Raw genomic sequence first — 25,358 nt, forward strand, 5'->3', positions numbered from 1 at the left:
CTGTTAATAGCCATTCAAACAGGTATGAGGTAATATCTCATTGTGGATTTGATTGGCATTTCCCTGATGATTAGTGATGTTGAGCACCTTTTCAAGTACCTGTTGGCCATCTGTATGTGTTCCTAGGAAAAATGTCTATTCAGAATTTATGCCCATCTTTCAATCAGATTGGTTTTTTGCTAATATGTTGTAGGAGTCCTTTATATACTTTGCATATTAATCCCTTGTCAGATACATGATTTGCAGATATTTTCTCCCATCTATTACGTTACCTTTTCATTTGTTAGTGGTTTCCTTTGCTGTACAGAAGCTTTTTTGATGTAGTGCCACTTGTTTATTTTTGCTTTTGTTGTTTTAGTTTTGGTGTCAAATCCAAAACATCATTACCAACACTAATTTCAAGGAGCTTACTACCTTTATTTTCTTCTAAGAGTTTTATGGTTTCAGGTCTTATGCTTAAGAATTTAATCCATTTTTAGGTAATTTTTGTGTATGGTGTAAGATGGTGGTTTAGTTTCATTCTTTTGCATGTGGCTGCTCAGTTTTTCCAACACCATTTATTAAAAAGACTGTCCTTTCCCCATTGTATATTCTTAGCTCCTTTGTTATTAATTGACCATAGGTGCCTGGGCTTATTTCTGGGCTTTCTATTCTGTTCCAGTGATCTGTGTCTGTTTTTATGTTCTGATTACTATAGCTTTGTAATATAGTTTGAAATCAGGGAGTGTGATGCCTCCAACATTGTTCTTTTTTCTCAGTATTGCTTTGGCTTTAGGGTCTTTTGTGGTTCCATACTAATCTTAGGATTGTTTGTTTTATTTCTGTGAAAAATGACTTTGAGATTGCATTGAATCTATAGATTGCTTTTGGTAGTATGGACATTTTAACAAAATTAATTCTTCCAATCCATGAGTGTGGGCTATCTTAACATTTATTTCTGTTTCTTTAATGTCATTTATTAACATCTTATAATTTTCAGTGTACAGATCTTTCATGTTCTTGGTTAAGCTTATTTCTAGGTATCTTATTCTTTTTGATGCAGTTGTACAATAAATAGGATTGTTCCTTAATTTATCTTTCTGAGTTCATTATTAGTGAATAGAAATGCAAGTGATTTGTGTATATTGATTTTGTATCCTGAAAGCTTATTGAATTTGTTTATTTTAACAGTTTTTTGATAAAATCTTTAGAGTTTTCTGTATGTCACACAATGTCATCTGCAAATAGAGACGGTTCTACTCCTCCTTTTCTGAATTGGATGCCTTTCATTTGTTATTGTTGTTGTTGCATTATTGCTCTGGCTGGGAGTTCCAATACTTTATTGAATAAAAGTGGTGAGAGTGGGTATCCTTGAGTTGTTGCTGATCATGGAGGAAAAATAGTCGACTCTTCTCCCTTGAGTATGATTTTAGCTGGAGGCTTGTGATATATGGCCATTATTTTGTTGAAGTACTTTTTCTCTATACTCACTTTGTTGAGAGTTTGTATCATGAATGGGTGTTAAATTTTGTTGAATGCTTTTTTCTGCTTTTTTGAGATGATCACATGACTTTTATCCTTTATTTTGTGAATGTTGTGTATCACATTGATTGATTTGAGGGAGTTAAACCATCCTTGCACCCCTGGAATAAATTCCACTTGATCAGAGTGTATGATACTTTTGTTGTATTGTTGAATTCAGCTTATTAATATTTTGTTGAGGAGTTTTGCATTTCTGTTCATCAGGGATATTGGCCTGTAATTTTCTTTACTGTGGTGTCTTGACTGGTTTTGGTGTCAGGGTAATGCTTGTCCCATAAAATGAGATTGGACGTGTTCCCTTCTCTTCTAATTTTTGGAAGAATTTGAAAAGATTGGTATTAATTCTTCTTTGAATATTTGGTAGAATTCAACAGTGAAGCTGTCTGATTCTGGATTTTGTTTGTTGGAGGTTTTTGATTACTGATTATCTCCTTTCTAGTAATCAGTCTGTTCAGATTTTGTTTCTTCATGATTCAACCTTGGAAGGTTGTATGTTTCTAAGAATATATTCATTTGTGATGTCAGTGGAGTATTAAAGTCCCTTATTGTTATTGTATGTCTGTTTTACCCTTTAGGTCTGTTAATATTTGGATGCTCCTATGTTGGGTGCATAAGTATTTACAAATGTCATATCCTCTTATTGTATTGATCCCTTTATCATTATGTAATGACCTACTTTGTTCTTTGTCTCTTATTACAGTCTTTGTTTTATGTTCTTCTTTGTCTTATGTAAATATTGCCACCCCAGCTTTCTTTTGGTTTCCAAGAGCATGGGATATATTTTTCCATCCCTTCGTTTTCAGACTGTGTGTGTTTGTACATCTAAGTGAGACTCTTGTGGGTAAGATATAGATGACTTTTTAAAAATCTGTTTAGCTACTCTCTGGGTTTTTTGCTTGCTTGTTTGTTTGTTTTCCCAGAATTTGTCCATGTACACTCAATTATTGATAGGTATGGAGTTATTGCCATTTTGTTTACTGTTTTATAGCCGTTTTGTAATTTCTTTTTTCCTCTCTGCTTCTCTTGATCTCCTACTTTGTGATTTGATGATTTTCTGTAGTGGCAGTCTTAGATTCCATTCTCTTTATCTTTTGTGTACTTAATCTAGGTTTTTGCTCAGTAGTTACCATAATGCTTTCATAAAACAATTTATAATAGTCTGTTTTAAGTCAATAACAAATTTGGTAACAGTCTAAAGCTCTATATTTTTACTTACCCCCATTTTATATTTTTGAAGTCACCATTTACATCATCTTATCTTGCATATTCACTATCAAATTATTGCAGTTATAGTTATTTTTTACTGTTTGTCTTTTAACCTTCATACTAGTGCTTTGTATAAGTGATTAATCTATCATGTTTACAACATTAGGTTTTTCTAAATTTTACTGTATGTTAATTTTTACCAGTGAGATTTATATATTTGTATTTTTTTCCTGTTACTGATGAGCACCCTTTTGTTTCAGCTTAAAAAGTCTCTTTAATATTTCTTATAGGACTGGGCTATTGGTCTTTACTCTATGTTTTATTTTTCTGGAAAACTCTTTATATCTCCTTCAATTCTGAAGGATAACTTTGCCATGTAGAGTATTCTTGGTTGGCACTTTAATTTTTTCAGAGCTTTAAATATATCATGCCACACCCTTCTACAATTTTTCTGCTGGAAAATATGCTAGTAGTCTTTTGGGGATTCCCTTGTATATAAGAAGTTGTTTTTCTCTTGCTTCTTCATACAGTCTGTCCTTGCCTTTAACTTTTGACGATTTATTTATATTATATATATATAAATAAATCTGGATGCTGTTTCCTTCCCCTGATTAGGGAAGTGTTCAGCCATTATTTCTTCACATAAATTTTCTGCCCTTTTTCTCTCCTCATTCCAGGAACCTGATGCGAATAATGGTCTTCTTGATGTTTTCCAATAAATTCCTTAAACTATCTTCGCTCTTTTTTATTCCTTTTTCTTTTTGCTGCTCTAGTTGGCGGAGTTAAACTGCCCTGTCTTTGAGTTCACTGATCTTTTGTTTTGCTCTTAGTCTGCTTTTGAATCCTCATATTTGTCAGTACAGTTGTTGTATTCTTCAGCTTCATCATTTCTGTAGGGTACTTTCCTTTATTTTCTGTTTGTTGAAATTCTCACTTCTTTCATGTTTTGTTCTGACGTTGGTGAGCATATTTATTATTTATTTTGAATTTTTTGTCATGTAAATCATTTATCTCTTTTTCATTAAGTATTTTCCTGAAGTTTTTATCTTGTCCTTTTATTCGGAACATATTCCTTTGTTTCTTCAGTTTCCCTGACATTTTGTGTTGGTTTCTATGTATTAGATGAAACAACCTCTTCTCCCAGTCTTGAAGGCATTGCCTCATGTAGGAGATGAACCTTAATGTTTAACCCTGTCCTATTTCTTGGCTGTCTCTCGTATCCTTGTGATTGTCCAAACAACCTACTTGGTTCTTAGTGGCTCCCAACCATTGAGGGTTTCCCAAGACCTGACGGTGTCCTAAAAGGGAGGATCTCAGTCAGCACCTAAATTCAGGCTGATTGGAAGCCAGACTTTGGGCAGCAGCTTTTAAGTTATACATATATACCTCTTTCCATGGAAGCCTGGGAGATGGATATTTCATTCTGCTTCCTCTGTACTAAGCCCTGCATGATAGTTAAGAACCATTTCTTCCTTTGTGCCATCCCATTAGACCCATGAACACAATACCCACTAGCCACCAGAGCCAGGCTATCAAGGGTTATTTCTTGTGGGCAGCAACCACAAAAGCTGGTGCACCAAATGTGGGCTCCTTTCTCAAAGATTCACACTACCTGGGGCTGGGCGGAGGGTGTTTGCGAAGTAGGTGCCCACTTCTTTCCCTGGTCTCTGCACAAGATTGCAGTTGGCCCCTAGATGTATGTTTAGTTTGATGTCTTCCCCTCAGGCCAAAGCTATGAAAATAGGATATTAGTCCTCTTTCACAGAAAGATTGGTTGCCTGTCTGTTGCCTCTCTGCTTTGTCCTGTGGGTTGTTGCTGGTTACGAACTCTTTATTTGTTTCAGTCCAATGGGACTCATAAATGTCCACCACTCTGGCCACCAGAGCCAGGTGATCGAGATAGTGCCCCCTTACTTAGCAGCAGCCACAAAAATCAGGCCATCAGATGTATATACAAGCTTCTTTCTGGAAGATAAGGTGACCTGGAGTTAGATGGGGGAGGCTCCTTGGTCTTTGGAGAGTATTCAGTAAGCTTCTAGGTATGCCTTAAATTAGGTGCCTGCCACTTAAGCCGAAGCTTTAAGGTAAGCATATAAGTCTCTTTTACAGAAAGACTAGGCATTTTAATTGGCTGCCTTTGAGCTGGGCCCTGGAGTGTAGGCATAGTGAATCCTCATGAGCCTTTTAAGTATGTTTCTCAGTTCACTATAGCCTTGTGTGTCTCATGGACAACAGCCCTGTTAACTTTCAAAGGTAAATGTTTTGGGTGCTTGTCTCTCAGGTGCAGGTCTTAAAAGTTGGGGTGTCAGATGTAGATTTCAAATCCTGTGCTCCTCAGGAAGAAGCTCAGAGTTGTGGGTTCCCTCCTGATTATGGGTCTCCATGCCAGGAGTGGAGTTTGTGGTTAGATTGTGTCTCAGCCTCTCCTACCCATTTCAACATCAGTCTTTTTTTGTTTACCCAGTATGTAGGAGTTTATTTCAGAGAAAATTGTTCCTTATATAGTTGTAGATTTGGTGTGTCCCTGGGAGGAGGTAAGTTAAGGCTCCCCCTACATTGCCATCTTGAATTAGAACCTCTAAAGGTATTTTATTTTACTATCTATTATTGATAATAAAATAAAGTACTGGTGAACTATTCTTTTGGACATGAGGATAGTAATTACAATTTTTGGAGTAGTCGTTTTAATTAAAACTTGAGTGAAAATGACTTAGAATCTTTTTTAATAATACATTTTTTCATAAAAATATTTCTGAGTTCCAAACCTCATCTAGATCATAGCTTATTAAAGTTTCCTTATTATTATTCTCTATATGTTTTATATTGATATACTTACTGTTTATTTTAGCAGAAAAGAAAGAAAATTGCAGTATTTTTATGAAGATAATACAGTAATTAGTGAGATTAACATGTCTAGGTATCTTGGATGTCAAAGATTTACTAAAAACAAGTTTTGTTAACCATATGAATTTAAATATTTCTAAAGTAGTTAGAAAACAAACTGCTGCTTAAAAATTTGTTAAAATCTGTATTTTATTTAAACCTTGTATAACACATACACACACAAACACATACACGCCCAGGTACATAAAAATTGCAGGTGAAAGTCTGAAGACAATTGTAAGACCAAGTATATTCTACCCAGATAGTAAGGCGTGTTACAAATGTGGGAAAATTTCTCACAGTATAAAATTTATTTATTTCTTTCAGAAATTAATGAATCATGGAAACAAATAGAAGTAATGATGAAAAGGATTTTGAATAGCACCACAAAGGAAATTTTATAATGAATAGCAAGAGAATAAAAATTGTTTTTAAAATCCAAGGATACTTTTCAAAAATTGGTTACGTGGTAGTTAGCAACATTAATATTAATAAATTCACAAAAAATATAACCATATGGTCTGTATTCTCTGACCATATTCAGTATAACTGAACATTAAAAATAAGGCCAAAATAAACATTTAAAAAGTAAAAAATTGTCTAAAATTTTAATTATAATTTTATAACTAAAAATAACACTTCTTTTAAGATCAAAAGTGAAAATTTAGGATGATTAAAAATAAATAGCACTGAGATTATCAATACCAGTAGGACATGGATAATGAAATGAACTAAAATTAGAAGGAGGGATTAATAAGGATGAAGTAAGCAATTAATTAAATAAAATACAAAACCTTCAAAATCAGTAGCCTGGATAAATTATTTTTCCACTGTGAGGAAGAAAAAAATAGACAAACCACTGGCAAGATTAAAAAAGAAAAACATAGAGAAGACATAATATCAAAAACTGAAAGGGAATAGATCTATAGGGATAGAAGAACATTTAAGGTTTTATATCACCATATTTAAAATATATAAAACATAGGCAGCATTCTTGGAAAATACAAAAAAGTTTTATTTTTTGTGCAGAGAGAAGTTTAAAAAATCTAAATTGACTTATATCCTAGAAAAAAATTCTGAAGTTTTATTGAGTGTATGTCTTTCTCAAAGCACCAGATCTTACCTGTCAGTTCTGTTCAACCTTTGAGAACTGGTTGATTTTTGTGATAGTGAAATACAGTGGAAAGTTTACTCATTATCTATTGCTGTATAACATATTACCCCAAAACTTGGCAGTTTAACACAACAAACATTTTATATCTCATGCAAGTTCTAAAGGTCAGGAATCTGGAAGTGGTTTAGCCTGGTGAGTCTGGTTCAAGATTTCTCAGAAGGTTATAATCAAGTTGTTGGCCAGTACTGTAGTCATTGGAAGCCTAGAGGATCCACTTCTAAGCATTCTTATGTGGTGGTTGACAGACCTCAGTTTCTTTTAGCTGTTGGAATGGGACTTAGTACTTCTTTTTTTAAAATTTAAGTATGGTTGATTTACAGTTTCAGATATACAGGACTTAGTTTGTGGGCAGCCTCTCCACAGGACTGTCTCCTTAATACATGGCAGCTGGCTTCCCCATAATGAATGATTTGAGAAAGAGAGAGTTCAGTATAGAAGGTGCAGTGTTTTGACCTAATTTAGGAAGTGACTGTCACTTATGCCCTATTTTATTGGTTTATCTGCTGGTAAACCAACCCTGGTACAATGTGGGAGGCAACTGCACAGGTTATGAATATCAGGAGATGGGGAGCATTCGTGGCCATCTTGGAGACTGGCTACCAGAGAAGACTTGCAACTTTATTCTATAATGATAACACAGTTCTGATTCAAACACTAAAGAAGGATAGCACAAAAAAGAGATTCTTATAGTGATCTCATTAATGAAAATATATGCAAAATTCCTAAAGAAAACATATGAGAAGTGTTTATTAGCAAGAATCTAAGAGGGGGTTCAAGAGTATGAAATCTGAATCCAAATCTCCCACATTCAGTCCTGGCTCAAGCACTTAGTAGCTGTGTATTTAACTCTTATGCCTCAGTTTCCTCATCTCTCAATGGAAAAAGTAACAAAATCTACCTTACAGAATGGTTATAAAGATTACATGAGGTAATATATGTAAAGCCTTTAGAGTCTGGCACATGGTAAACACTATGTAAGTGTTAAGTAAATAAAACTTGATTATTTAAAGGAGATAAAACATCATCTTGATACTAAACTTCTGAGGAAATAAAAACTCATTACTAATAAAACTCTTAATAAAAAATATTCTTTAACTTGATAAAGGGTTTCTTTTATTTTGTTTATTTTTCTATTAATTTTTATTGGAGTATAGTTGCTTTACAATGTTGAGTTAGTTTCTGCTGTACAGTAAAGTGAATCAGTTATACAAATACATATATCCACTCTGTTTTAGATTTCCTTCCCATTTAGATCACCACAGAGCATTGAGTAGAATTCACTGTGCTATACAGTAGGTTCTTGTTACTTATCTATTTTATATACAGTAGTGTATATATTTCAATCCCAATCTCCCAATTTATCCCACCCCCCACCTTCCCCTTGGTAACCATAAGTTTGTTTTCTACATCTGTGACTTTATTTCTGCTTTGCAAATAAGTTCATCTATACCATTTTTCTAGATTCCACATATAAGGGCTATTATACGATATTTGTCTTTCTCTTTCTGACTTACTTCACTCTGCATGACAATCTCTAGGTCCATCCATGTCTCTGCAAATGGCATTATTTCATTCCTTTTTATGGCTGAGCAATATTCCATTGTATATATGTACCACATCTTCTTTATCCATTCCTCTGTTGATGGACATTTGGATTGCTTACATTTCCTGGCTATTGTAAATAATGCTGCAGTGAACATCGAGATGCATGCATCCTCTCTAATTACAGTTTTCTCCGGGTATATGCCCAGTAGTGGGATTGCTGGGTCATATGGTAGCTCTATTTTTAGTTTTTTAAAGAATCTCCATACTGTTCTCCATAGTGGCTGTACCAATTTACATTCCCACCAACAGTGCAGGAGGGTTCCCTTTTCTCCACACCCTACCCAGCATTTATTGTTTGTAGATTTCTGATGATGGCCATTCTGACCAGTGTGAGGTGATACCGCATTGTAGTTTTGATTTACATTTCTCTAATAATTAGTGATGTTGAGCATCTTTTCATGTGTTTTTTGTTCATCTGTATGTCTTCTTTAGAGAAATATCTATTTAGATCTTCTGCCCATTTTTTCATTGGGTTGTTTGGTTTTTTGTTATTGAGCTGCATGAGCTGTTTGTATGTTTTGGGGATTAATCCCTTGTCAGTTGCTTCATTTGCAAATGTTTTTTCCCATCCTGAGGGCTGTCTTTTCGTTTTGTTTATAGTTTCCTTTGCTGTGCAAAAGCTTTGAAGTTTCATTAGGTCCCATTTGTTTATTTTTGTTTTTATTTTCATTACTCTAGGAGGTGGATCAAAAAAGATATTGCTGAGATGTATGTCAGAGTGTTCTGCCTGTGTTTTCCTCTAAGTGTTTTGTAGTGTCCAGTCTTACATTTAGGTCTTTAATCCATTTTGAGTATATTTTTGTGTATGGTGTTATGGAGTGTTGTAATTTCATTCTTTTACATGTACCTGTCCAGTTTTCCTAACATCACTTATTGAAGAGACTGTCTTTTCTTCATTGTATATTCTTGCCTCCTTTGTCATAGATTAGGTGGCCATAGGTGTGTGGGTTTATCTCTGGACTTTGTATCGTAATCTGTTGATTTGTATTTCTGTTTTTGTGCCAGTACCATACTGTTTTGGTTACTGTAGCTTTGTACTTAGTCTGAAGTCAGGGAGCCTCATCCTCCAGCTCTGCTCTTGTTTCTCAAGATTGCTTGTGCTCTTTGGGGTCTTTTGTGTTCCCATACAAACTGTAAAATTTTTTGGTTCTAATTCTATGAAAAATGCCCTTGGTAATTTGATAGGGATTGCATTGAATATGTAGATTGCTTTGAGTAGTGTAGTCATTTTCACAATATTGGTTCTCCGATCCAAGAACATGGTATATCTCTCCATCTGTTTGTGTCATCTTTGATTTCTTTTATCAGCATCTTACAGTTTTCTGAGTTCAGGTCTTTTGCCTCCTTAGGTAGGTTTATTCCTAGGTATTTCATTCTTTTTGATGCAATGGTAAATGGGATTGTTTCCTTAATATCTCTTTCTGATCTTTCTTTGTTAGCATATAGGAATGCAGGAGATTTCCATGTATTGATTCTGTATCCTTCAACTTTCCCAATTTCCTTGATGAGCTCTAGTGGTTTTCTGGTAGCATCTTTAGGAATCTCAGTGTATAGTATCATGTCATCTGCAAACATTGACAGTTTTACTTCTTCTTTTCCAATTTGGATTCCTTTTATTTATTTTTTCTTCTCTGACACCCATGACTAGGACTTCCAATAGTATGTTGAATAAAAGTGGTGAGAGTAGACATCCTTGTCTTGTACCTGATCTTAGAGGAAATGTTTCAGATCTTCACCATTGAGTATGATGTTTGCTGTAGGTTTGTCAGATAGGCCTTTATTATGTTGAGGTAGATTCTCTCTATGCCCACTTTCTGGAGAGTTTTTATCATAAATGTGTTGAACTTTGTCAGAAGCTTTTTCTGCATCTATTGAGATGATCATCTGGTTTGTAGTCTTCAATTTGTTAATGTGCTGTATCACATTGATTGATTTGCATATACTGTATTGAAGAATCCTTGCCTCCCTGGGATAAATCCCACTTGATCAGGATGTATGATCCTTTTAATGTGTTGTTGGATTCGGTTTGCTAGTATTTTGTTGAGAACTTTTGTTTCTATGTTCATCAGTGATGTTGGCCTGTAATTTCCTTTTTTTGTGCTATCTTTGTCTGGTTTCGGTATCAGGGTGATGTTGGCCTCATAGAATGAGCTTGGAAGTGTTCCTTCCTCTGCAATTTTTTGGAAGAGTTTCATAAGGGTAGGTGTCAGTTCTTCTCTAAATGTTTGATAGAATTCACCAGTGAAGCCATCTGGTCCTGGACTTCTGTTTTTGGGGAGTTTTTTAATCCACTTTCAATTTCAGTACTTGTGATTGGTCTGTTCATATTTTCTATTTCTTCCTGGTTCAGTCTTGGAAGGTTGTACCTTTCTAGGAATTTGTCCATTTCTTCAAGGTTTTACATTTTATTGGCATATAGTTGACTGTAGGAGTCTCTTATGATCCTTTGTATACCCGTTTTGTCCATTGTAACTTCTCCTTTTTTGTTTCTAATTTTATTGATTCAAGTCCTCTCCCTTTATTTCTTGATGAGTCTGCCTAAAGGTTTATCAATTTTGTTTATCCTCCCAAAGAACCAGCTTTTAGTTTCATTGATCTTTACTATTTTCTTTGTTTCTATTTCATTTATTTCTGCTGTTTTTTCTTTCCTTCTACTAAGTCTGGGTTTTCTTCTTCTTTCTCTAGTTGTTTTAGGTATAACTTTAGGTTATTTGAGATTTTTCTTGTTTCTTGAGGTAAGATTGCATTGCTGTAAACTTTCCTCTTAGAACTGCTTTTGCTGCATCCCATAGTTTTTGGATCAGCGTGTTTTTTTTTCTCATTTGTCTCTAGGTATTTTTGATTTCCTCTTTGATTTCTTCAGTGACCTTTTGGTTGTTTAATAACATTGTTTAGCCTCCATGTGTATTTTACAGTTTTTTCCTGTAATTGATTTCTAATCTCATAGCATTGTGGTCAGAAAAGATGCTTGATATGATTTCAATTTTCTTAAATTTGTTGAGGCTTGATTTGTGACCCAAGATGTGATCTATCCTGGAGAATGTTCCATGTGCACTTGAGAAGAAAGTGTATTCTGCTGCTTTCCAATGGAATTCCCTATAAATATCAATTAAGTCTATTTTGACTAATGTGTCCTTTAAAGCTCGTGTTGCCTTATTAATTTTCTGTCTGGTTTATCAGTCCATTGTTGTAAGTGGGGTGTTAAAGTCCCCCACTATTATTTCCCCTTTTATGGCTCTCAGCATTTGCTTTATATATTGAGGTGCTCCGATGTTGGCTGCATATATATTTACAATTGTTATATCTTCTTCATATACTGATCCCTTGATCATTATGTAGTGATCTTCCTTGTTTCTTGTAACAGTCTTTATTTTAAAGTCTATTTTGTCTGATTGAGTATTACCACTCCAGCTTTCTTTTGATTTCCATTTGCATGGAATATTATTTTCCATCCCCTCACTTTCAGTTTGTATGTGTCCCTAGGTCTGAAGTGGTTCTCTTATAGACAGCATATATATGGGTCTTGTTTTTGAATCCATTCAGCCAGTCTCTGTCTTTTGGTTGGAGCATTTAATCCATTTACATTTAAGGTAATTATTGATATGTATGTTCCTATTGTCATTTTATGAATTATTTTGGGTTTGTTTTTGTAGGTCTTTTTTCTTCCCTTCCTCTTGTTTTCTCTTCTCTTGTGTTTCCTGCCTAGAGAAGTTCCTTTAGCATTTGTCATAAAGCTGGTTTGGTGGTGCTAAATCCTCTTAGCTTTTACTTGTCTGTAAAGCTTTTGATTTCTCCGTCAAGTCTAAATGAGAGACTTGCTAGGTAGAGTATTCTTTGTTGTAGGTTTTTCCCTTTTATTACTTTAAGTATATCATGCCCCTCCCTTCTTGCCTGCAAAGTTTCTGCTAAAAAATCAGCTGATAACCTGTGGATTCCCTTGTATGTTTTTTGTTGTTTTTCCCTTGTTGCTTTTAATATTTTTTCTTTGTATTTAATTTTTGTTAGTTTGATTAACATGTGTCTAGGTGTGTTCCTCCTTGTGTTTATCCTGTATGGGACTCTCTGCACTTCCTGGGCTAGGTGACTGTTTCCTTTACCATGTTAGGGAAGTTTGAGACTGTTATCTCATCAAATATTTTCTCAGGCCCTTTCTCTCTCCTTTCTTCTTCTGGGACCCTTATAATTCGAATGTTGGTATGTTTAATGTTGTCCCAGAAGTCTCTGAGACAGTCTTCATTTATTTTCATTCTTTTTTCTTTATTCTGTTCCACGGCAGTGATTTCCACCATTCTGTCTTCCAGCTCATTTATCCATTCTTCTGCCTCAGTTATTCTGTTACTGATTCCTTCTAGAGTATTTTTCATTTCAGTTATTGTATTGTTCATCTCTGTTTGTTCTTTAGTTCTTCTATGTCTTTGTTAATCATCTCTTGCACCTTCTCAATCCATGCCTCCATTCTTTTTCTGACATCTCGGACCATTTTACTATCATTATTCTGATTCTTTTTCATTATTTATTCATTTAGTTGTTCTTGTAGGTTTTTATCTTGCTCCTTCGTCTGCAGCAGATTCCTCTGTCATCTCATTCTGGCTAACTTACTGTGTTTGTGGTCTCCTTTATGCATGCTGCAGGATCATAGCTCCTCTTGCTTCTGATGTCTGCCCCCTGGTATGTGAGGTGGATATTGAGTGGGGCCTCCCCTTTGCTCTGTGGTTGTCACTGCCCTGTCAGGGGCATCATATGCTCCTTAGTTGTTGAAGTAGAGGCCCGAAGATCTGTTTCTTAGCTGTGTTTCTGATCTGCAGTGAGAGGTAGGCGGGATTGAAGCACTTCCACTGGGAGAGAAGCCTCTGAGTATTCCTCCTCTGGAGATGTTCACCTGTGAGTGTGCTCTGTTATGTCACCTTTTGCCTGTTGTGCGGGCTCACAAAGTACACTATTGTTGGCACTGCTCTCAGTCCCATCATAACCGTGGGTATGCCAGCAAATGGCCCTGGTGACTCTCAGGTGTAGTTTTCACCAGACCACTGGTGCAAACACTAGAGCAAACACTGTAGCACTTTTGACTGTCATTGTGTAGGCTGGTTTTGTAGAGAGTATAAATATCAGAGCTGGATATTTACCACTATATCATTAATAACACAGCAGAGAAATAATTTTTTGTGTGAGACATGATAGATATGTTTTGATAGATTATATCATTTTTAGCAAATATTCCTGTTTTCCTTCCCCTCTACGGAAAGAGCAAGTATACCTCATGCCCCATTGTTGTCGGGCTTGGCCTCACGGCTTGCTTTGACTAATGAGATGTAAGAAAATGTCATGTATGAAGACTGTAAGAAAACCATGTCTAAGCAGAAGTATTATATGTGCTTCAATGGTTGTGTTCCTCTTCCATGAGAACAGCATGCCCCAGGTGCGCCTTCTGTCTAGGACCCAGATTGACAGACATGTGGAGCAGAATTGAACTTGATCCACTGTTGAGCAGAGCCAGCAGAGCCAGTCCATAGACCTGTGTGCAATAAACAGGTGTTTGTCTTTGAAAGCCACTCAGATTGTGGATTACTGTAAAACATCATCACATCAAACCTGACTGAATTAAACCATCCATCTAGGTTAAAGAAAATCAGGATTTTAAGGGAAAGAACTAACTCAGTCACTGGTGGTATTCTTGCATTTTAATCAGTTTTGTATCATTTTAAAAGAACAAGTTTTTTCTATTTTATATATAAATCACATTTCTCGTAGTATTGATTTCACCATCCATTATTTATTTGGCCTATTGCTCTAGAGTCATCCTAATATCTGCTTCTCAGGCTTCTGTAGATTTTCGACTGTGTGAAATTTGCATGTAGTATGTCTGTGGTTCTTTTCTAAATGATTTTTCAGCTCCATTTGAAAAAATGTTTTACTGCCTATGAGCTCTTTTTTTTCCTTTTTGTCTTATTGTTCTTAAATTAATAATATGAATTTTTGGTGAATATTACCTAAATAGGGTATATAAATGGCAGACCTAGAGTTTAATTTGACTATTACATATTGCATGGAAATCATTCATTCACTCCTGCATGCATTCATGCATTCAGGGTCTGCTATGTGGCAGGTACTGTTGGAGATGCTGGTAGTACTAAGAAGGATAAGATATTTTCTATGCACTTGAGACCTTGCAATCTACTGGAGGTCAGAGACAAACACAAGTATTTGCAGGAGGAGTATGATGGCACCACATAGGAAGATGGTAGGTAGGAAGATCTACCTCAGTATAATTGTAGTGGGGAATGGAGGGTGTGCAGTAGTGAAGGAGTGAGTGGAGGACTTTGAGAAGGAGAAAAGCATCATGAGATTTTTGCTTAAGTTTTCATTTTATTGAAGTATAATTGACATAAAATTATGTAAGTTTAAGGTATATAGCATATTGATTGGATACATTTATATTGCAATATTACTGTCATTGATAGCTTACATCTATCATGATACATAATTACCATTTCTTCTAGTGATGGGTACAGTTAAGATACAGTTGATTAGCAAGTTTAATGTAATACAGTTTTGTTGTTTATAATCACTGTTAGATTAGCTCTAGATCTCCATAACTTAATTATTTACTAGTTGCAAGTATATATTCTTAAACAACATCTCTTTCATTTCCAGACCTCCTAGCCTTTGGTAACCACCATTCCTTTCTGTTTCTTCAAATTCATTTTATTTTGGATTCCACTATAAGAGATATCATACAATATTTATCTTTTTGTTTTCTGATCCATCTCACTTGGCATAATGACCTCAAGGTCCATCCATGTTGTAAAGAAATGGCAGCATTTCCTTTTTTCTCATGACTGAATAGCTTTTCATTGTGTGTGTCTGTGTGTATGCGCCACATTTTCTTTATCCATTTATCCATAGAAGACTCTTAACATTGTTTTCATGTATTGGCTATTGTAAATAATGCTGCAATGAACATGGGGGTGCAGGTGATTTCATTTCTTTGAAGGAACTACCCAAGGCAAGAAAAGGGGTTCCCTTTTCTCCATATCCTTGCCCAACACTTATTTCTTATCTTTTTGATGATAGCACCTCACATCTGTTATTATGACTTATGTCATTTTAGTTTTGATTTGCATTTTAGTTTTGATTTGCATTTCCCTTATGATTAGTGATGTTGAGCCCCTTTTCATGTAACTGTTGGCCATTTTGTTGTCTTCTTTGGAAAACAATGTCTCTACAGGTCCTTTGCCCATTTTTTAATCAGATTTTTAAAAAGTGAGTTGTATGAGTTCTTTATAAATTTTGGACATTAACCCCTATCCAACACATGGTTTGCAAATATTTTCTACCATTCTGTAGTTGCCTTTTCATTTTGTTAGTTGTTTCATTAGCATTGCAGAAGCTTTGGAGTTTGATCTAGTTCCACTTTTTTAAAATTTTGTTGTTTGTGCTTTGGGTGTCATATGCAAAATATCATTAATAAGAGCAATGTCATGGAGCTGTTTTCTTCTAAGAGTTTTGCAGTTTCAGGTCTTATGTTTAAATCTTTAATCTATTTCAAGGCAATTTTTGTGAGTGGGGTAAGGGTAGGGGTCCAGTTTTCTTTTTCTCCATGTGGTTATCCAGTTTTCCCAACAACATTTATTGAAGAGACTGTCCTTTACTCATATATTGTTTGTTCCTGTGTCATAGAGTAATTGACCATCTGTGTTGGTTTATTTCTGGGCTCTCTACTTCATTTCATTGATCTCTGTGTCTGTTTTTATGTCAATACCACACAGTTTTGATTACAATAGATTTGTAATATAGTTTGAAAATGGAGTGTGATGCCTCCAGCTGTGTTCTTTTGTCTCAAGATTACTTTGGCTATTCAAGGTCTTTTGTGGTTCCATACAAGTCTGAGGATTGTTTTTTCTATTTCTGTGAAAAATGCCATTGGATTTTGATAGAGATTGTGTTGAATCTATAATTGGCTTTGGGCAGTTAATTTTAACAATATTAACTCTTCCAATTCATGAATATGGCATGTCTTTCCATTATATTGTGTCGTCTTTGATTTCTTCAAAGTCTTGTAGCTTTCATTGTACAGGTCTTTCACTTCCTTGGTTAAATCTGTTACTAGGTATTTTATTGTTTTTGAAGCTACTGTGAATGCGATTTTTTTTTTTAATTTTTCAGATGTTTCAGTTTTAGTGTAATAGAAATGCAGCTGATTTCTGTGTACTGATTTTATGTCCTGCAATGTTGAGTCTTTGGGATTTTCAATATATTGGATCATATCATATGACAATAGTGACTTCCTTTACTATTTGGATGCCTTTTATTTCTTTGGCCTGATTGTTCTAGATAGGATACTTAAGTACTAGGTTGAATAAGAGTAGTAAAAGTGAGCACCTTGTTCCTGATCTTAGAGGAAAAACTTTCACTTTTTCTTCACTGAGTACAATATTAGCTGTGGGTTTAGTGTATATTGCTTTCAATATAATTAGGTGTGTTTCCTCTATACACAATCTGTTAAGAGTTTTTAATCAAGAAAAAATGCTCTGTTTTGTCAGATGCTGTTTCTGCATTTATTGAGATGATCATATGACTTTAATCTTTCATTCTGTTAATGTGCTGTATCATTTATTGATTTGCATATGTTGAACCATCTTTGAATCCCAGTAATAAATCCAACTTGGTCATGGTACATAATCCTTTTAATGAATTCTTGAATTTGCTAGTATTTTGTTGAGAATTTTTACATCTATGTTTTATAGGGATATTGGTCTATAGTTTTCTATTCTTGTAGGGTTCTTTTCTGGCTTTGGTATCAGGGTAATACTGGCATATAGAATGAGTTCAGAAGTATTCCCTCCTCTCCAGTTTTTTAGAAAAGTGAAAAAAGATTGGCATTAATTCTTCTTGAAATATTTGGTAGAATTCACCAGTGAAGCCATCTGGTCTTGGGGTTTTCAGGGTTGGGATGCTTTTGATTACTGATTCAATCTCCTTAAATGTTATTGGTCTGTTCATACTTTCCATTTCCTGGTTCAGTCTTGGATGGTTAAATGATTCTAGGAAAATATCCATTTCTTCTAGGTTATCTAATTTTTTGGCTTATAATTGTTCATAGTAGTCTCTTATCATAACATATTTCTGTAGTGTCAGTTGTAATTTCCTCTCTTTCATGTCTGACTTTATTTCAGTCTTCCCTTGTTTTCTTAGTTATGCTTGAGGCTTTTCCTTTTTTTTTTTTTTTCTGAGAAACCACCTCTTGATCTTTTATTTTTCTGGTCTCTATTTCATTTATTTCTGCTAGGATCTTTATTATTCCCTTCCTTCTGCTAACTTTGGGCCTAGTTTACTACTTTTCTAGCTCCTTGAGGTGCAAAGTTAGGTTGTTTATTTGTGATCTTTTTCATTTCTTAATATATGCATTTTTCACTCTCAGAACTGCTTTTGCAACACTATAGGATTGTGTGTTATGTTTCCATTTTCATTTGAGATGATATTCTTTAATTTTTTTTACTTTAAAAATTAAAATATAATTGACATGTAACATTATATTAGTTTCAGGTGTACAAGGTAAAGATATGACATTTAAGTATACTGTGAAATGGTTAACCACAATGAGTCTAGTTCACATCCATCACCATATATGGTTCCAAAATTTTTTTTCTTGTGATGAGAACTTTTAAGATCTACTCTCTCAAGGACTTTCAAATATGCAATACAGTATTATGAATTATAGCCATTATTCAGTACATTACATCCCCATGCTATATTTATCTTTTAACTGGAAATTTGTATGTTTTGCCCACATTCCACCTCCATGCTCTGGCAACCACCAATCTGTTCTCTGTATCTATGAGCTTGGTTTTTTTGTTGTTTTGTCTTTTCCACATATAATTGAGATCGTATGGTATTTGTATTTCTCTGTCTGACTTACTTCAGTTAGCATAATGCCCTCAAGGTTAATTCATGTTGTTGCAAACGGCAAAATTTCATTCTTTTTTATGGTGGGATATGTGTTATATACATACATATCATTTTTTTAATCCGTTCATACGTTGATGGACATTGGGTTGTTTCCTTTCTTAGCTTGGCTATGTAAATAATGCTGCAGTTACCATGAGGGTGCATGTGTCTTTTCGATGTAGTGTTTTTGTCTTCCTCAAACAAATACCCAGTAATGGAATTGCCTGACCATATGATAGTTCGATTTTTAACTTTTTAAGTAACTCCCTACTGTTTTCCATAGTGGCTGTACCAATTTACATTCCCAAAACTAGTGCACAAGGGTCTCCTTTTCTCTACATGCATGCCAACACTTTTTATTTCTTTTTGATAATAGTCATTCTGATATGCATGCAGTGGTATCTTATTGTGGTTTTAGTTTGCATTTCCCTGATGAGTAGTGATTTTGAGTGTCTTTTTGTGTGTTTGTTGGCCCTCTGTATGTCTTCTTTGGAAAAATATCCTTTCAGAACCTTTGCCCATTTTTTAATAGGTTTTTTTTGTTTTTTTTTTTTTTTGCTTTCTGCTACTGAGTTGGAGGACTTTATATATTTTGGATAATAACCCTGTATCAGATACATGATATGCAAATATTTTCTTCCGTTGCTTCTATTTGTTGATATTTTCCTTTGCTGTACAGAAACTTTTTAGTTTGATGTAGTCCCACTTGTTTATTTTTGCTTTTGTTGCCTTTGGTTTTGTTGTCAAATCCAAAAAATTGCAGCCAAGACCTACGTCAGTGAGCTTACTGCCTATATTTTCTTATAGTTTTATGGTTTCCAGTCTTACATTCAAGTTAATCCACTTTTGGTTATTTCTTCTATATGATGTAAGGTAGTGATCCAGTTTTCCTAACACCATTTATTGAAGAGGCTGTCCTTTACCCATTGTATATTTTGGCTCCTTTATCATAGATTACTTGACTATATATGTGTGGGTTCTTATGTTTAATTTTGACATTTTAAGTATAATATGTCTAGGTGTGGTTCTCTTTGGGTTCATTTTATTTGGTAGTCTGGGCTTCCTTGATCTGGATGTGTTTTCTTCCTCAGGTTGGGGAATTTTTTAGTCACTACTTCTCCCAATAAGTTTACTACCCCTTTCTCTCTCTCTACTCCTTATAGGACAACATCTAGCAAACTAACTTTCACGCAAGTGTCCCAGAAGTCCCTTAATTTATCTTTACTGCTTTTCATTCTTTTTGCTGCTCGGATTAGGTGAGTGCTTCTTGCCCTGTCTTCTTCTAGTCTGCTGTTGAACCTCTCTAGTGTATTTTTCAGCTCTGTGACCTCTTTGTTACATTTTCTCTTTGTTGACGTTTTCACTGTGTTCAACCATTCTCTCCTTGAATTTGGTTAGCATTTTTATTACCATTACTTTTCAACTCTTATCAGGTTACTTACTTATCTCTGTTTCTTTAAGGGCTCTTCCCTCTGAGGTTTTATCTTGTTCTTTCATTTGGAATATACTCCTCTATTTCTTCATTTTGCTTGACTCTCTGTGTTGGTTTCTATGCATTTGATGATACATTCACCTCTCTCTGTCTTAAAGCATTGGCCTTGCATATGAGATGAACTTTATCATTCAGCTCTTCCCTAGCTCTTGGTTGTCTCAAACCTTTGTAGTTGTCTAAGCAGCCTATTTTATTTTTAATAGCTTCTAGTAGTTGAAGATGTGCTGAGACCAGTCACTGTCCTTAAGGAGAGGATTTCAGGTAGCATCTAGATTAAGGCTGATTAGAATTTAGACCCTCAGCCAGCAGATTTTACCAAGTGCAAATATATTCAGTCCTGTAGGACCACAGTGTAAGCCCAGTTGGCCACCAAAGCCAGGTGATCTGGGGGTGTTTGCTGGGTGGCAGTCATAAAACTTGGGGCTCCAGTTAAGTATCTTTTCTTTTCTGGGAGATACCAGTGAGCTATAGCGAGATAGAGGGAGAGCAAAAAGATGGCATTCTCTGACCTCCATACCCTGAGCACCTCTGTAGACTCTGGAACTGTGCCAAACCTGGAGCTCCCCCTGACCACCAGAGCCAAGTGATATAGAGGCATCCCCTGGCAAGCTACAAAAATCAGGGCACCAGTCAAGGATATAAGAATATAACTCCTTTTCCAAAGATAACAGTGATCTGGAGCAAGGCAGAGAGAGAATGCAAAGATTGTGCCCACTGTCTCCATTCCCTGAGAGTACCTCTATAGTCTCCTATAAGTGTGCAAAACCAGAAGCCTGCCCCACAGGCCAAAGCTGCTATAGAAGGAAATAGGCCTGTTTCTCAGAAAGACTGTGGGTATGTTTCAGTTGGATATCTGTGCAATGCTGTAGGAGTGGTACTCTACCAAAAACTGTCTGTTGTTCAGTCCCATGGGACCCAGGACACAAGCTCCCCTGGCCTCCAAGTCCATGTGATCAACAGGTGTCCCTTTGTGACAGCTGCAAAATCTAGGTCACCAGACATGTAGAAGCTCCCCTCTGGGAAATACTGGTGCTCTGGAGCATGACAGAGGGAGAGCTCAACGGTGACACCCACTACATGGAGTGGGGCAGATGGGGAGTACAGGGACAGTACCTGCTGAAAGAAGAAAAAGATAAAAAGGAAAAGAAAGTAAAAAAAAATGGCACCTGCTGGCTTTAGCAATCAGAGGGTGAACAGGAAGATAGAACTCGCCAGCCTCTTTCCCCATAGAATATCCCAGTAGACTCTTGCCTCTCAGACCAATGCTTTTAAAATTAGCAAATGAGTTTCTTTTACGTAAAATTTGGGTGCTTTTTGAAGGGCTCCTTCTGCACTGGTCCCTGGGATGGATGAGTCTGCATGCAAGCTCTTTAAGAGCTACATCCCTTTGGCTATTCAAAGCCAGATATTTTGGGGACTCATCTTTCAGGGGTTGGTCTTAGAAACTGGTATGTCAGATGTGGGATACAAACTATTTGTTCTTCAGGGAGAGTCTGGGTTTTGAGTTCTCTCCTGGTTGTATGTCACTGCTGGGATGGGGTTTATGGTGAGATCGTATCTCAGCCTTTCCTACCTGCTTTGATGTGGTTTCCCTCTCGTTTGCCAGATGTGATGGGGTCACTCCACCAGGTTCTTTTTGGAGGAGATTGTTCCATATTTAGCTGTAGATTTGGTGTGTCTATGGGAGGAGGTAAGTTCAGGATCTTCCTACATCACCCTCATCACCAGAACCATTTATTTTTCCTACTAGAACAGAGATATATTTACGTCAATAAAATTATAAAGTATAAGTACAAAGAAACAAAAATATTTGACAATCACTGAGACACAATTTTGCAAAGAAAATTAATAGTAATCATCTTAAGTGCAGTGAATTGTAAAGATCTGTTGATATGGAGGAAAATAACCAGAAGAAACACAAAAATAATTGTCACAGCATATGGAAACATTTCCATAAAAAGTTAGCTTCTACTTGGTCATTTAATTTTTCAGCCCTGTTTAAATTTACATTCTGAAATTTATGTTCCACTGCAGTTTCTACCTGCATGTAATATCTTTTCTGCCCCTTCACTTTGAGTCTGTGTGCATCCTTAAAGCTTAATGGGATCTCTTAAGAACACCATACAGTTTGGTCTTGTTTCTTTATCCATCCAGTCACTATGTGCCTTTTCATTGGTGAATTCAATCCATTTACATTCAGAGCAATTATTAATATGTAATCTTATCAACTGCAGTTTGGTTTTGTATTTCCATTATTTCTTTTTCTCTCTTTCTGCCTACATTTGTAAATTGGTTATTTTTCATGGTGGTATGCTCTTTTCCCCCCTCTTTTGTGCATCTGCTCTAGATTTGTGCTTTGTGGTTATCAAGGGGGGGTTCCATAAAACATCTCTTAGATAAAACAGTCCATTTTAGGTTTATAGAAACTTAGCTTTAACCCCCTCAGGTATCCATTTTTTAGCTCCTCCCTTTTGCATATTGATGCCACAGTTTACCTCTTTTTTATTGTATATTTATTAACTTATAGTAGGTATAGTTATTTTTCCTACTTTCATTTAACCTTTATACTATAGTTGCGTACTTAACACACCATCCTCCTACAGAATTATAGTTTTCTAAGTCTGGCTGTATATTTCTCATCTTTACCAGAGTATTTTGTATGTTTTCATTTCAGCTTGAAGAACTCCTTTCAGCATTTCTTGCAAGGTAGATCTAACAGTGGTGAACTCCCTCAGATTTTATTTGGGAGAGGCTTTACTTCTTCATATCTAAAGGATAACTTTGCTAGATAAAGTAGTCTTGGCTGGCCATTTTTATCTTTCAACTCTTCAAGTATGTCATTCCACTGTCCTCTGGCCTATTGAATTCCTACAGAGAAATCTGCTGATAGCCTATTGGCAGTCCTTTGTAAGTTCTCTTCTTTTTTTTTCCTTGCCTGCCTTTAATGTCTTGGAGAATATCTTTTTGCATTGAGATACTAGGCTGATCTACTAGCTTTGTGGACTTGTATGTCCAAGTCTTTTCTCAGATTTTGGAAGTTCTCAGCTATTATTCTTTAAGTTAACTTCCTGCCCCTGCCTTCTCTGCCTGGAATTCTGATTATCCTGACATTTGTCAGGATATATGGATGGATATATGGATATCCATAGATCATGTAGGCTTTCTTTGCTCTTTTTCTAAGTTCCCTCTTCTCTTTTGTGTTATTTCATCTTCATATGCTCTGCCTTGCTACATATTCTCTGCATTGCATGCTATCCAGCTCCAGAATTTTTGTTTGGTTCTTTTTTAAAATTTCTTTCTCTTTAATAAAGGGCCATTTTGTTCACATGTTTTATTCCTGATTTTATTGAATTGTCTTTCTGAGTTTTCTTGTAACCTGTTGAGTTTCTTTATAACATCTATTTTCAACTCTTTATCAGATAGGTTGCAATATTCTGTGCCTTTGAATTTGATTGATTGCTAGAAATAGATAATTTTTATGTGATGCCATGTTTCCTTGATGTTTCATAATCCCTTTAGATTTGCATTGTTGTTTTTGCATATGAAGTAGTAGATATCTTCTTAACTCTTTTCTTGTTGCCTTCAGATGGTATGTTATATTCTGTAGTGTTGATATTATCTGAGTTTTTACTGTTTTTGTGAATTTATACCTGCTCCAGTCCTCTTGTTCCCTCTTTTGGGTGAGTTTTTAAACATTTATGCCCTCTCTGTTTCTTACAGTTCACCAGGCTGACTATGGGAAACCTCTCTTGTTTTCCAAAAGGTTGCTATAGCTCAAGTTCATGGTTTCTGAGCATGCTCTCAGTCTACTGGAGCTTTCTCTTGCAGTGGCACTTGGGAGCCCACACAAGGAGCAAACATAGAGTGGGGGGAAAGTGTGGGTTTAGCACTGGGTACATTGGGGGCACCTGCAGATCCAGTAGGGTGATCCCAGTGGCTCCTAGGTGGACTTCTGCTAAGAACAATCCCTTTCCCACCAGCTGAAGTTTTAATTTGCATTTTTCCTACTATTCTCCCTACCCCTGGTTATAAAGCTCCCATCTTAGTACTTCAGTTGCTGGTGGAGAAATGATTTTTCCAGCCACTTCCAGTCTAGCTGGGATAGCTGGGCACTCACTCACTGCTTTCCTTTTCCCCTTTCAGTATTTCTTTGGGCAGAGGCATGGTGCCAGGAAAGCTTCTCTACTGCCTTCTGTTGCCACCAAACTAGCTTTTTTTTTTTTGTCTCCAGTTGTGTGCTGAGGTCTCCCATTGGGAGGACTAGACTTCTGCAAGTTCTCTGTCTTGTATGTGAGTGCCTGCCTGGGTCTTTACTGACACAATTTTTGCCTGGCAAGAACAAAAGGGATCTAGGAAGTTTGTCTGGCTCCTCTGGTTCCCCAGCTCAAACAGACGTTTGTCTCTTACCATCTTTGTGGTGAGTGAGACAACTCCTGTGTTCCTTGCAATAAGACACTAGGTCCCAGAACACCACAAAGGCACTTTTGCTCATGTATGAATGTCCAATTTGTTGATTTTAAAAGGACTAAATAGTAGGAACATTTTATGTCATCATGTTGCTAATATCACTCTCCAGGATCATCAGATTTTCACTTTAGGAAGTTCACTTTGGGTGCATGGTCAAAATTAGAAGCATGAAATGAGGGAACATTTATAGGACTCTTACTTCCCGATCTAAAGATAATGCAAACATTTGATTTTGTATATAGCATTCTATCATTTTTAAAGTCATTGTAGTATATTGGTCTAATAGATTTTTCCAAATGGAACAGTGGTATGGTGATACATCAAATTATTTATTCACTAAGCCTACAAGGTAATATTATTGCAATTAATATTTTTGCCTCATATTTCTAACTTATTAAGTATTGTATAAAATAGTGGCTTTTTCAATTACTATAAATGTATTGATCTGCACTTTACAAAAAAGGAAGCCATGTAGAGTTTGCAACTTTAAAAGCAAATTCATGATAATATAGGATATTTGCTTAAATTTGGTGTCCTTTATGTATAAAATGGAAACTTACTTAGGAAATGTTACAGCTAAAGGGAGATTACCCAAGGTTACATTATATAAGAGTATGAAAATACCTATACCCTTGCCACTTTTCTTTCAATTGAAGTTAAAAAGCACATACATACCAGAGCTACTGCAAAAATCTAACTGCCCTAGCCATACTTACAATATACTGCACAAACGAAATTGACCTTACTAATAAAAACTTTCTTTATATAATATTACTGAAATCTTATTAAAAGTAGAGAATTATAGTTTCACTAAATGCTGTCTGACTTTATAATTAATTATGTGAAAACTAGTAGCACTGATGAATGTAAAATATATTTCACTTTAATTAGGTGGTTGAAAACAAAGGCATTGTATATTGCAGTAGCATAGAAGTCTCTAATTCCATACATGCTTCATAGAAACCGAACTCTTATTGACAATATTTTAGTTTATTATATTGCCATAAAGTATTTTAATGGTAAGTCAGTAAAATTAGTAATAAAAGTGAAAATTCTCATAGTTGT

The 25,358-nt window shown here is 35.6% G+C and overlaps 1 protein-coding gene across 2 annotated transcripts in view; it reads left to right on the forward strand.

Moving 5' to 3' along the window:
* MANEA (mannosidase endo-alpha) overlaps positions 1 to 25,358 on the forward strand; it is a gene marked incomplete at both ends in the record, with an annotated part of 48,270 nt that overhangs the window by 19,528 nt on the left and 3,384 nt on the right. The gene's annotated exons all lie outside the window — the stretch shown is intronic.

Source organism: Hyperoodon ampullatus (genome assembly GCF_949752795.1).
Source record: "Hyperoodon ampullatus genome assembly, chromosome: 12".
Taxonomy (NCBI): Eukaryota; Metazoa; Chordata; class Mammalia; order Artiodactyla; family Ziphiidae; genus Hyperoodon; species Hyperoodon ampullatus.